General features: G+C 34.2%; 1 non-coding gene across 1 annotated transcript; it reads right to left on the bottom strand.

Moving 5' to 3' along the window:
* Window positions 1–13,325: 13,325 nt before the first annotated feature.
* LOC121207293 (small nucleolar RNA R71) lies at window positions 13,326–13,432 on the bottom strand. Its single transcript, XR_005902385.1, has one exon. It is a non-coding gene; the product is annotated as a small nucleolar RNA R71 (small nucleolar RNA).
* Window positions 13,433–14,175: the final 743 nt, after the last annotated feature.

The raw sequence follows: 14,175 nt of genomic DNA, 5'->3' as shown, positions 1-14,175 counted from the left end.
TTAAGGCTTAGTGATTATCCGATAATATTACAAATGGTTCAATGGTGAGAGTTATAATTTAAGTCAAACGAGAAAAGTATAACCATGTCGTGAGTGGTACAGGTGCCTATTTGAAATGCAAGAGATATGAGCTCAAAATATGCTATTAATTTGTATTGGATAGTGATGAGTAAGTTGTGCTTATGCCTTCTTTTGTATTATGAGCATGTTAACAAATCGTAGAATTGTTGTTATGTTTATTTGCATGCAACTTACTAAGCTTTATGCTTACTCCCTCTCCTTTCCATTTTCTTATACTGCCACCTAATTAGCTTGAGGATCATTAGACGTTGGAAGCATCAATCACACTATCAACCGAAGCACTTGGTATAGTTGTTTTTTATATTTGAAATATGGCATGTATAGGGCTTAGACTTTTGATGTTTGTGTCATGTTAAATTAGCCAAATTTGTTTGCTTGGGATGAAGCTTGGGATGAATCCCTTCATTTTGTATTAAGCCTTGGAATAGTTGCTAATGTTCATTATTGATATATGCAATGATGATATTTTCATAAATGAGATAATGCCTTGTGTGGCTGATTATACATTGTATTTTTGAATGGATGTCGTTATATTATGTTTTAGGTTGAAGATGGTTTAAACGAAGACGTTTGTTTATTAGTTGGCATCTTGGAGATAAGGGAATTTGTGGTGCTCGTGGAGAGAGCATGTAAGGGCGAGGAATTAGCCAAAGAGAAGAGAAAAGCTGACATCGAGTCCCGAGACTCAAGGAAAAGACAGATGGGGAAATCACAGTAAACCTCATATAAGAGATCGAGAGAGTTTTCTACCCAATTGAGTGCTTCGGTGGGGTTCCTGAATAGAAACAAGAACCAGCAGAACACGGCTTCTAGAGCTCAAACCACTTCTATCGCTAGTGTTGGTAGTGCTCAGCCAAATAGGCCAGAGTGTTCACAATGTGGTAGATGTCATTTCGGCGAATGCCGAGGGAATGAGAGGGGCTACTTCAAATGTGGACCACTAGACCGCTTCATCTGAGACTGTCCCAAATTGGATGGCAAAGAGAAAAAGCAAGATGTGAAGGCAAGTAGTGCTCCTTTGAGGGGTAGACTACAAAGGAACTCTGGAAGTGGGGCTAGCAGCAGAGGTGCGCCAAGAGATGCTGCTATAACACCCCTTACCCGTATCCAAGGCCAGAACAGAGTACGAGGCATTACCAGACTTAACAATACACATAGATGAAAATCGGGCCATAAAATTTCATTTAATTCAAAACTTTTCGAACACATGCATAACAAACAAAGCTAACTATATCATCACATCAAAACATAGGACATGGCACGATTAATTAAACTTATAAACCATAATGGATAAGGACCACATCTCATGATTTTATACGATAAATCAATGCAGACTGATACGTATGGTCAAAATCATAATAAAAATACATATCACAAACCAACTTCCTATACATGCCACTCACTTGATATTTCTAATATTTGAATTAATTTTCCCAAAAATGATAGTTTGATAGTGTGACTTTGCCTCTGACGATCTCCAACCCCGAGCCGACCTGCCAATACTAAAGAAATGGAGAGGATGGGTAAGCTTTACGCCTAGTAAGTTCATATGAAAATAATAAGCAATTACTACCATGCTTTTCAAGATAAAACACTATAATTGTACAATTACACATATTCAGGACAGGCTGTTTTCTGGAGTCCCGGTGTTTAAAAAAATCATATCTCAAGTTACAAAACTCTAAATCCAATTCTATAAATTTTATATGAAACTAGACTCATATGTATACTTACTAATTTTTTTTCTAGAATTTTTTATGCCATTTAGTATAGTTTATTAGTTAAATTCTCCCCTATTTTAGGGTATGACTACTCTGACCCCTGTGCACTACGAACTGAATTTCTCCCTGTACAGAATTCCAACGACCATGCCATTTGTTTCCCTTAAAATTAGATTCAGTAAGGAATCCATGAATGTAAGGTATGACTCTCAATAATTTTTGTACAATTTATGGTGAATTTATAAAGTCAGAACAGGGGATCTCGAATTCATTCAGACCCTGTTTCACAAGAATTCAAATATCACACAATATAAAATCCTTTTGCTTCCCCTGTTTCTTTCATGTGAAAATAGACTCATTAAGCATTATTTCCATAAATTTTTTTAATTTAATTCAACTTACACAATTTTTGGTGAATTTTCGAAATCATGCACTACTGCTGTCTAATACTGTTCTACTACTAAAGATTACTTTTACACAATTTCACTTAATCCATTCTATTTTACCGAGGTTCGCTCAAATATTGAGCATATTACTCATAAATTCAAATAAACATATACTTGCACTTGTTCATCACATAATCACTATCACATGTATTTTCATTTAATCGATTTCCTGTTGAACTCATCGGAATAATAACAGATACACAATTGCCTGCACATTTTCCCATTTCCACACTTGTAGCCGAAGCTATCTGGTACGCATAGTAGCCTGTACTTAGTACTACACACGTGACCTCACCATCTAATACACATAGTAGCCTGCACTTAGTACTACACACGTGATCACACTTTTCGGGGACGCATAGTAGCCTGCACTTAGTACTACACATGCAACCTCACAATAGATCATTCGTATCATTTTTATTCTAAAGGTTAAATCGAGAAATTCCTCACATTTCAACATTTTACTAAATTGTTCGTAATCAATTTAAATTCATAATTTTCATCAAATAACCATTTGATAGGCAGCCACATTTCATATGATATCAAAATATAATAACATAAAAAGAATCGATAGATTATTTATGTACGAATTTACTCGAAGTGTCGATCTCACTATCCATAGTACCAATTGTCCATTCATAGTATAATAAGACAACTCAAATATCAAATCAGCTTTTAAGAATTTACATAACATATATCACATATTTCATATATCACTTGTCATGTATCTTCATTTTCTTGCATTTCATGTAACATTCTTTCATGTCATATTTCCACATCATAAACACCATTCCATCAACTTTTCCAATATATTAAATCATAAAATATATGCAATAATAGTAAGAAATATAATTCAAACATAACATTGCATTGTTATTATCATACGAACTTACCTCGATCCAGAAACAGTAATTTACCATTTTAGCCTATAATATCACATTTAGCCTAATAATTAGTCACACTATTCATACGGGTCCAAAAATCATATTTTTAAAAATTTTCATTTTGACCCCTAAACTTTTGCATATTTGCACTTTTGCCCCAAGGTTTGGAAATTAAACTTCATCCTATTTGCTTATGTTTTATGACATGCTGATCATTTTTCCCTTCTATGGAAACATCAGATTCTCACTCTAACATGTACTTATGACTATTAGGTATTTTTACCGATTAAGCCCTTTTGCTCGTTTTCACTTAAAACCGAGTAGCACAAGTTGTCTAACATAATTTAAAACCTCATATTCTATTATAAAACACCAAAATACACAAATTTTTCCAAATATGAACCCTAGGTTGAATTATTGCTAGCATAAGCTAAATCAAGTTACCGGGACTCCAAAATCGTAAAAATCATTAAAAACGAGGCTAGAACGGACTTACAATCGAGCTTGGAAGCTTGGAAACCCTAGCCATGGAGTCTCCCTTGGTATACACGTTCATGGTGAAGAAGATGAGCAAAATTGGCTTTTAATTTTGTATTTTAATTCATTTTACCCCTAAATGACCAAAATGCCCTTACTACTAAACTTTCCAAAAATTCCATTCATGTCCAACATTTTTCTATAAACTTTGAAATTGGTCAAATTCTATTTAAGACCTCCTAATTAATATTTCAAAGAAATTTCATACTAGAAACTTCTAGAATGCAAGTTTTGCAACTTATTCAATTTAGTCCCTAATTTCAGATTAAGCACTTTATGCATAGAATTTCTTCACGAAATTTTCACACAATCATGTAATCATATCATAGACCTCAAAATAATCATAAAATAATTATTTTTATCTTGGATTTGTGGTCACGAAACCACTATTCCGATTAGGCTTTATTTCCATATTTTTTTTTAATTTAATTCAACTTACACAATTTTTGGTGAATTTTCAAAGTCATGCACTGCTACTGTCTAATACTGTTTTACTACTAAAGTTCACTTTTACACAATTTCACTTAATCCATTCCATTTTACCGAGGTTCGCTCAAATATTGAGCATATTACTCATAAATTCAAATAAACATATACTTGCACTTGTTCATCACATAATCACTTTCACATGTATTTTCATTTAATCGATTTCTTGTTGAACTCATCGGAATAATAACAGATACACAATTGCTTGCACATTTTCCCATTTCCACACTTGTAGCCGAAGCTATCTGGTACGCATAGTAGCCTGCACTTAGTACTACACATGCGACCTCACAATAGATCATTCGTATCGTTTTTATTCTGAAGGTTAAATCGGGAAATTCCTAACTTTTCAACATTTTACTAAATTGTCCGTAATCAATTTAAATTCATAATTTACATCAAATAACCATTTGATAGGCAGCCACATTTCATATGATATCAAAATATGATAACATAAAAAGAATCGACAGATTATTTATGTACGAATTTACTCGAAGTGTCGATCTCACTATCCATAGTACCAATTGTCCATTCATAGTATAATAAGACACAACTCCAATATCAAATCAGCTTTTAAGAATTTACATAACATATATCACATATTTCATATATCACTTGTCATGTATCTTCATTTTCTTGCATTTCATGTAACATTCTTTCATGTCATATTTCCACATCATAAACACCATTCCATCAACTTTTCCAATATATTAAATCATAAAATATATGCAATAATAGTAAGAAATATAATTCAAAAATAACATTGGATTGTTATTATTATACGAACTTACCTCGATCTAGAAACAGCAATTTACCATTTTAGTCCATAACCTTGTATTTTCCCGATTTAAGCCCGAATCTCGATTTCCTACATCTATAATATCACATTTAGCCTAATAATTAGTCACACTATTCATACGAGTCCAAAAATCATATTTTTAGAAATTTTCATTTTGACCCCTAAACTTTTGCATATTTGCACTTTTGCCCCAAGGTTCGGAAATTAAACTTCATCCTATTTTCTTATGTTTTATGACATGCTGATCATTTTTCTCTTCTATGGCAACATCAAATTCTCACTCTAACATGTACTTATGACTATTAGGTATTTTTACCGATTCAGCCCTTTTGCTCATTTTCACTTAAAACCGAGTAGCACAAGTTGTCTAACATAATTTAAAATCTCATATTCTATTATAAAACACCAAAATACACAAATTTCACCTATGGGTATTTTTCCAAATACGAATCCTAGGTTGAATTATTGCTAGCATAAGCTAAATCAAGTTACCGGGACTCCAAAATCGTAAAAATCATTAAAAACGAGGCTAGAACGGACTTACAATCGAGCTTGGAAGCTTGGAAACCCTAGCCATGGAGTCTCCCTTGGTATACACGTTCATGGCGAAGAAGAGCAAAATTGGCTTTTAATTTTGTATTTTAATTCATTTTACCCCTAAATGACCAAAATGCCCTTACTACTAAACTTTCCAAAAATTCCATTCATGTCCAATATTTTTCTATAAACTTTGAAATTGGTCAAATCGCTATTTAAGACCTCCTAATTAATATTTCAAAGCAATTTCATACTAGAAACTTCTAGAATGCAAGTTTTGCAACTTATTCAATTTAGTCCCTAACTTCAAATTAAGCACTTTATGCATAGAATTTCTTCACGAAATTTTCACACAATCATGTAATCATATCATAGACCTCAAAATAATCATAAAATAATTATTTTTATCTCGGATTTGTGGTCACAAAACCACTATTCCGATTAGGCTTTATTTCCATAAATTTTTTTAATTTAATTCAACTTACACAATTTTTGGTGAATTTTCAAAGTCATGCACGGCTGCTGTCTAATACTGTTTTACTACTAAAGTTCACTTTTACACAATTTCACTTAATCCATTCCATTTTACCGAGGTTCGCTCAAATATTGAGCATATTACTCATAAATTCAAATAAACATATACTTGCACTTGTTCATCACATAATCACTATCACATGTATTTTAATTTAATCGATTTCCCATTGAACTCATCGGAATAATAACAGATACACAATTGCCTGCACATTTTCCCATTTCCACACTTGTAGCCGAAGCTATCTGGTACGCATAGTAGCTGCACTTAGTACTACACACGTGACCTCACCATCTAATACACGTAGTAGCCTGCACTTAGTACTACACACGTGATCACAGTTTTCAGGTACGCATAGTACCTGCACTTAGTACTACACATGCGACCTCACAATAGATCATTCGTATCGTTTTTATTCCGAAAGGTTAAATCGAGAAATTCCTCACTTTTCAACATTTTACTAAATTGTTCGTAATCAATTTAAATTCATAATTTTCATCAAATAACCATTTGATAGGCAGCCACATTTCATATGATATCAAAATATAATAACATGAAAAGAATCGATAGATTATTTATGTATGAATTTACTCGAAGTGTCGATCTCACTATCCATAGTACCAATTGTCCATTCATAGTATAATAAGACACAACTCAAATATCAAATCAGCTTTTAAGAATTTACATAACATATATCACATATTTCATGTATCACTTGTCATGTATCTTCATTTTCTAGCATTTCATGTAACATTCTTTCATGTCATATTTCCACATCATAAACACCATTCCATCAACTTTTCCAATATATTAAATCATAAAATATATGCAATAATAGTAAGAAATATAATTCAAACATAACATTGCATTGCTATTATCATACGAACTTACCTCGATCCAGAAACAACAATTTACCATTTTAGCCTATAATATCACATTTAGCCTAATAATTAGTCACACTATTCATACGGTTCCAAAAATCATATTTTTAAAAATTTTCATTTTGACCCCTAAACTTTTGCATATTTGCACTTTTTCCCCAAGGTTTGGAAATTAAACTTCATCCTATTTGCTTATGTTTTATGACATGCTGATCATTTTTCCCTTCTATGGCAACATCAAATTCTCACTCTAACATGTACTTATGACTATTAGGTATTTTTACCGATTAAGCCTTTTTGCTCGTTTTCACTTAAAACCGAGTAGCACAAGTTGTCTAACATAATTTAAAACCTCATATTCTATTATAAAACACCAAAATACACAAATTTTACCTATGGGTATTTTTCCAAATATGAACCCTAGGTTGAATTATTGCTAGCATAAGCTAAATCAAGTTACCGGGACTCCAAAATCGTAAAAATCATTAAAAACGAGGCTAGAACGGACTTACAATCGAGCTTGGAAGCTTGGAAACCCTAGCCATGGAGTCTCCCTTGGTATACACGTTCATGGTGAAGAAGATGAGCAAAATTGGCTTTTAATTTTGTATTTTAATTCATTTTACCCCTAAATGACCAAAATGCCCTTACTACTAAAATTTCCAAAAATTCCATTCATGTCCAATATTTGTCCATAAACTTTGAAATTGGTCAAATTGCTATTTAAGACCTCCTAATTAATATTTCAAAGAAATTTCATACTAGAAACTTCTAGAATACAAGTTTTGCAACTTATTCAATTTAGTCCCTAACTTCAAATTAAGCACTTTATGCAAAGATTTTCTTCACGAAATTTTTACAAAATCATGTAATCATATCATAGACCTAAAAATAATCATAAAATAATTATTTCTATCTCAGATTTGTGGTCACGAAACCACTATTTCGATTAGGCTTTATTTCCATAATTTTTTTTAATTTAATTCAACTTACACAATTTTTGGTGAATTTTCAAAGTCATGCACTGCTGCTGTCTAATAGTGTTTTACTACTAAAGTTCACTTTTACACAATTTCAGTTAATCCATTCCATTTTACCGAGGTTCGCTCAAATATTGAGCATATTACTCATAAATTCAAATAAACATATACTTGCACTTGTTCATCACATAATCACTTTCACATGTATTTTCATTTAATCGATTTCTTGTTGAAACCATCGGAATAATAACAGATACACAATTGCCTGCACATTTTCCCATTTCCACACTTGTAGCCGAAGCTATCTGGTACGTATAGTAGCCTGAACTTAGTACTACACATGTGACCAACAGTCTGGTACACGTAGTTGCCTGCACTTAGTACTACACACGTGACCTCACCATCTAATACACGTAGTAGCCTGCAATTAGTACTACACACGTGATCACAGTTTTCAGGTACGCATAGTAGCCTGCACTTAGTACTACACATGCGACCTCACAATAGATCATTCGTATCGTTTTTATTCCGAAAGGTTCAATCGGGAAATTCCTCACTTTTCAACATTTTACTAAATTGTCCGTAATCAATTTAAATTCATAATTTTCATCAAATAACCATTTGATAGGCAGCCACATTTCATATGATATCAAAATATAATAACATAAAAAGAATCGATAGATTATTTATGTACGAATTTACTCGAAGTGTCGATCTCACTATCCATAGTACCAATTGTCCATTCATAGTATAATAAGACACAACTCAAATATCAAACTAGCTTTTAAGAATTTACATAACATATATCACATATTTCATATATCACTTGTCATGTATCTTTATTTTCTTGCATTTCATGTAACATTCTTTCATGTCATATTTCCACATCATAAACACCATTCCATCAACTTTTCCAATATATTAAATCATAAAATATATGCAATAATAGTAAGAAATATAATTCAAACATAAAATTGCATTGTTATAATCATACGAACTTACCTCGATCCAGAAACAGCAATTTACCATTTTAGTCCATAACCTTGTATTTTCTCGATTTAAGCCCGAATCTCGATTTCCTTCATCTATAATATCACATTTAGCCTAATAATTAGTCACACTATTCATACGAGTCCAAAAATCATATTTTTAGAAATTTTCATTTTGACCCCTAAACTTTTGCATATTTGCACTTTTGCCCCAAGGTTCGGAAATTAAACTTCATCCTATTTTCTTATGTTTTATGATATGCTGATCATTTTACCCTTCTATTGCAACATCAAATTCTCACTCTAACATGTACTTATGACTATTAGGTATTTTTATCGATCTAGCCCTTTTGCTCGTTTTCACTTAAAACCAAGTAGAACAAGTTGTCTAACATAATTTAAAACCTCATATTCTATTATAAAACACTAAAATACACAAATTTCACCTATGGGTATTTTTCCAAATATGAACCCTAGGTTGAATTATTGCTAGCATTAGCTAAATCGAGTTACCAGGACGCCAAAAACATAAAAATCACTAAAAACGAGGCTAGAACGGACTTACAATCGATCTTGGAAGCTTGGAAACCCTAGGCATGGAGTCTCCCTTGGTATAAACGTTCATGGCGAAGAAGATGAGCAAAATTGGATTTTAATTTTGTATTTTAATTCATTTTACCCCTAAATGACCAAAATGCCCTTACTACTAAACTTTCCAAAAATTCCATTCATGTCCAATATTTGTCCATAAACTTTGAAATTGGTCAAATTGCTATTTAAGACATCATAATTAATATTTCAAAGCAATTTCATACTAGAAACTTCTAGAATGTAAGTTTTGCAACTTATTCAATTTAGTCCCTAACTTCAATTTAAGCACTTTATGCATAGAATTTCTTCACGAAATTTTCACACAATCATGCAATCATATCAGAGACCTCAAAATAATCATAAAATAATTATTTCTATCTCAAATTTGTGGTCACAAAACCACTATTCCGATTAGGCCCTAATTCGGGATATTACAGCTGCAGTGAGGTCCGAGGCCAGAGCGCCTGCAAGGAGTTATGCTATACGTGCTCGTGAAGAGGAAAAGTCTCTCGATGTGATCATGGGTACCTTTTCTATCCATGATATATCTGTCTTTGCTTTAATTGACCTAGGGTCTACCCACTCATATATTTGTATGAAATTGATATCCCGTATGAACATGCTAGTAGAGTCTACTAAATTTGTGGTAAAAGTGTCTAACCCTTTAGGCAGACATGTGCTAGTTGACCAAATGTGTAGAAAGTGTCCTTTGACAATTAGAGGTCATTGTTTTCTGGCTAACTTGATGTTATTGTCGTTTAATGAATTTGATGTAATCTTGGGGATGGATTGGTTAACTTCTCATAGTGTTGTAATGGACTGCAGGAAAAAAGTCATGGAGTTGAAATGTGAAGATGGGAATATTCTTCGGATTGGACTAGATGAATCGAACAACTTGTATGTAATAATATCTTCTTTAACTGCTGAGAAGTATTTGAGGAAGGGATATGGGCTTATCTCACTTTTGTGTTGAATACTCAAGTGTCTGAGTCGAAGATTGAATTAGTACCGGTGGTTTGTGAGTTTATAGATGTGTTTCTGGAAGAGTTGTCTGGATTACCGCCAACTAGAGAAGTAGAGTTTGGAATTGAGTTAGCCCCTGGTATGGCACCCATTTCGATTGCTCCATACAGGATGGCTCCTACGGAGTTAAAAGAGTTGAAAGTTCAACTACAAGAGTTAACTGACAAAGGTTTTGCAAGACTGATTTTTTCTTCGTGGGGTGCCCCAGTACTATTTATGAAGAAAAAGGATGGGTCGATGAGATTGTGCATAGACTACCGAACACTCAACCGAAAACTCAACATAGTGACTGTAAAGAACAAGTGTCCCTTGCCAAGGATCGATGATTTGTTTGATCAATTGAAGGGAGCCATTGTGTTTTCTAAGATCGACTTAAGGTCTAGCTACTACCAGTTAAGGGTTAAGGAGTAAGACGTTCCGAAGACTACTTTTCGAACGAGGTACGGCCATTATGAGTTCCTCGTCATGCCCTTTGGCTTAATGAATGCCCTAGCGATTTTTATAGACCTGATAAACCTCATTTTCCTACAGTACCTGGATAAATTCGTTGTCGTTTTTATCGATGACATATTGATTTATTTGCGTGATGAGAGTGAGCAAGCAGAGCATTTGAGAATAGCTTTACAAACCTTGAGACACAAGCAGTTGTACGCCAAGTTCAGTAAGAGTGAATTCTGGCTTAAAGAGGTCAGATTTCTAGGACACATTGTGTCAGGTGATGGGATTAGAGTTGACCCGAATAAAATCTCGGCTATTGTTGAGTGGAAAGCACTAGGAATGTGACAGAGGTTTGAAGTTTTCTGGGTTTAGTCCTAATACTACAGAAGATTTGTGAACAGATTCTCAATGATAGCAACTTCGATGACAAGGTTGTTGCAAAAAGATGTCAAGTTTGAATGGACGGAGAAGTGCCAACAGAGTTTGGAGAAATTGAAGGCTTTGTTGACTAAATCCCTAGTGTTAGTGCAACCGGAACCGGGAAAAGAGTTTGTGGTATATAGTGTCGCCTCATTAAATGGATTGGGGTGTGTGCTCATGCAAGGAGGTAAAGTCATAGCTTAGGCTTCGAGACAGCTGAAGCCGCATGAGAAAGCCTACCCGACGCACTATTTAGAGTTGGCCGCCATCTCGTTCATATTGAAAATTTGGAGACACCATTTGTATGGCGAGAAATGCCAAATATTCACTGACCATAAAATTCTTAAGTACCTGAAGAATCAGAAAGATTTAAATCTGAGACAATGGAGATGATTGGAATTATTAAAAGATTATGAGTTGATTATCGACTACTATCCAGGAAAGGCGAACGTGATTGCCGATGTATTGAGTAGAAAATCATTATATGCTTTGAGAACAATGAATGCCTAATTGGCCTTGTTAGATGACAGTTCAGTTCTAGCAGAATTGAGAGCTAGGCTGGTGTTTCTACAAAAGATCCGTGAAGCTCAGAAAGATGATAAGGATTTGGAAGCCATGAGAACTCAGTGTGAGTCGGGGGTTGAATCAGACTTTTGGATTGGTACCGGTGGATGTATAATGTTCAAAGATAGATTTTGTGTACCCAAGGACAGTGAGCTTATTCAGAAGGTCTTACGAGAGGCACATAGTGGTTGTTTGTCTATCCACCCGAGTAGTGTGAAAATGTACAATGACTTGATATTAGTTAGAAAGAGATTTTAATTAATCAACCTAAGGTTAGACGTTGTTAGTCTCGAGAGAGATAATAATATAACTTAGGGATTTCTACAGATCAAGTCAAATGAACAAATCGTTTGATTCAGAGTCAAATAGCAAGTGAAGTCTAGGTGGCTTTTCCCTTGGGTATTGTCTAAATCAATCAGTTTTTCCTAAAAGTATTTCCCTAATTTACTTTCTGTGCATTCTTAGTTTAGTTAATTAGTTTAGTTAAAACAAATACCCTTAATTTTAGGCTAGATAATAAAAAGAAAGTTAATACTGGTACTTTTAGTTCTGGTGGGTTCGACATCCCAGTCTTGCTATAAACTATACTACTGTTCGATAGGTGCGCTTGCCTTCATCGTGATAATAGTTAGTTTTCAAGTACAATCAATTATAAATTTAAAACTTATCGCAATTTGCAACAATCAAGATTTTGGCGCCATTGCCGGGGAACTAAAATATTATGAACACTTAATTTTTATTACTTTAGCCATTTATTTTATTGCAATTTAAATTTTATTTTTGTTTATATTACTAAAATTTCTTTTATTTTCAACTGGCAGGTTTTTATAGTTTATGACTAGAAGAAACCCATCAGGACCATTACTTTTTGATAGGGAGATCGAATACATAGCTCACAGAAACCGAAGAGAAATTAGGCGAAGCGTACGTGACATAGAGGAAGGACAAGAGGACGATATTCAAACCACAACCGAGGAGATGGCTGAAAATCAGAATAATCAGCTTCCTTCTATGGTTGCTGTAGATCCAATAAATCAGAATCCTGCTCCTCATACTATGTATGATTATGCTAAACCTACTTTAACAGGAGCTAAATCGAGTATAGTTAGACCTGCTATTGCTGCAAATAATTTTGAACTAAAACCTAACACAATTCAAATGATACAATAGTTTGTTCAGTTTAATGGTTTGTAGGACGAGGATCCAAACACTCATTTAGCGAATTTTCTGGAGTTTTGCGACACTTTTAAGATCAATGACGTTTCTAATGATGCCATTTGCCTTTAGTTGTTTCCCTTTTCATTGAAGAACAAAGCTAAACAGTGTTTAAACTCGTTACCACGAGGGCCAATCACTACTTGGGAACAAATGATCGAAAAATTTTTACTTAGATATTTTTCGCTAGCTAAAATGGCTAAGTTGAGGAATGATATTTCTTCTTTTGTGCAGATGGATTTAGAAGCACTCTATGATGCATGGGAGAGATACAAGGATCTATTGAGAAGGTGCCCTCACCATGGGTTACCTCTATAGCTACAGGTTTAGACGTTTTACAATGGTGTGGACCCCTCAACAAGGTAACTTATCGACGCAGCCGCTGGTGGAACTCTAAATAACAAAACACCTGAAGAGGCTCACGAATTTATTGAAGAGATGTCACTGAGTAACTATCAGTGGCAAGTCATGAGAACGAAGCTGACAAAAGCTGCTAGTGTTTTCAACCTCGACGCGGTCGCTATGCTATCTAACTAGGTAGAACTTTTAAGTAAAAAGATTGATGGTTTATATGGTTCTACTCAGGTACATCCAGTGATAAGGTGCGACGTAAATAGAGGAGGATTACACGCAGAATATCAATCCTTCAACCCTAGCACCGAGGAGAAATAAGTTCAATATATAGGTAATAATAATTCTAGACCTCAAAATAACCTATATAGTAACACTTATAAAATAGGTTGGAGGAACCATCCCAACTTCTCGTGGGGTGGCCAAGGAAATCAAAGGCCACAACATCCCCCAAATTTCCAACAACCACCTTACCTGTAGGAAAAGAAGCCGAACCTTGAGAAGATGCTCACAAAGTTTATCTCGGTGTCAGAAACTCAATTTTAGAATACCAAAACAACACTTAAGAATCAACAAGTGTCGATCCAAGGGCTCGAAACTCAGATAGGCCAACTTGCCAAACTAATTTTTGAACGACCCCAAGGTAGCTTGCCGAGTGATACTGAATCTAACCCAAGGGAACAGCTCAATGCCATTATCG

The sequence above is a fragment of the Gossypium hirsutum genome, chromosome A09 (assembly GCF_007990345.1).
Source record: "Gossypium hirsutum isolate 1008001.06 chromosome A09, Gossypium_hirsutum_v2.1, whole genome shotgun sequence".
NCBI classification, from domain to species: Eukaryota; Viridiplantae; Streptophyta; class Magnoliopsida; order Malvales; family Malvaceae; genus Gossypium; species Gossypium hirsutum.
The sequence above is the reverse complement of the archived record's forward strand: the minus strand, read 5'-3'. Positions and strand labels throughout refer to the sequence as shown.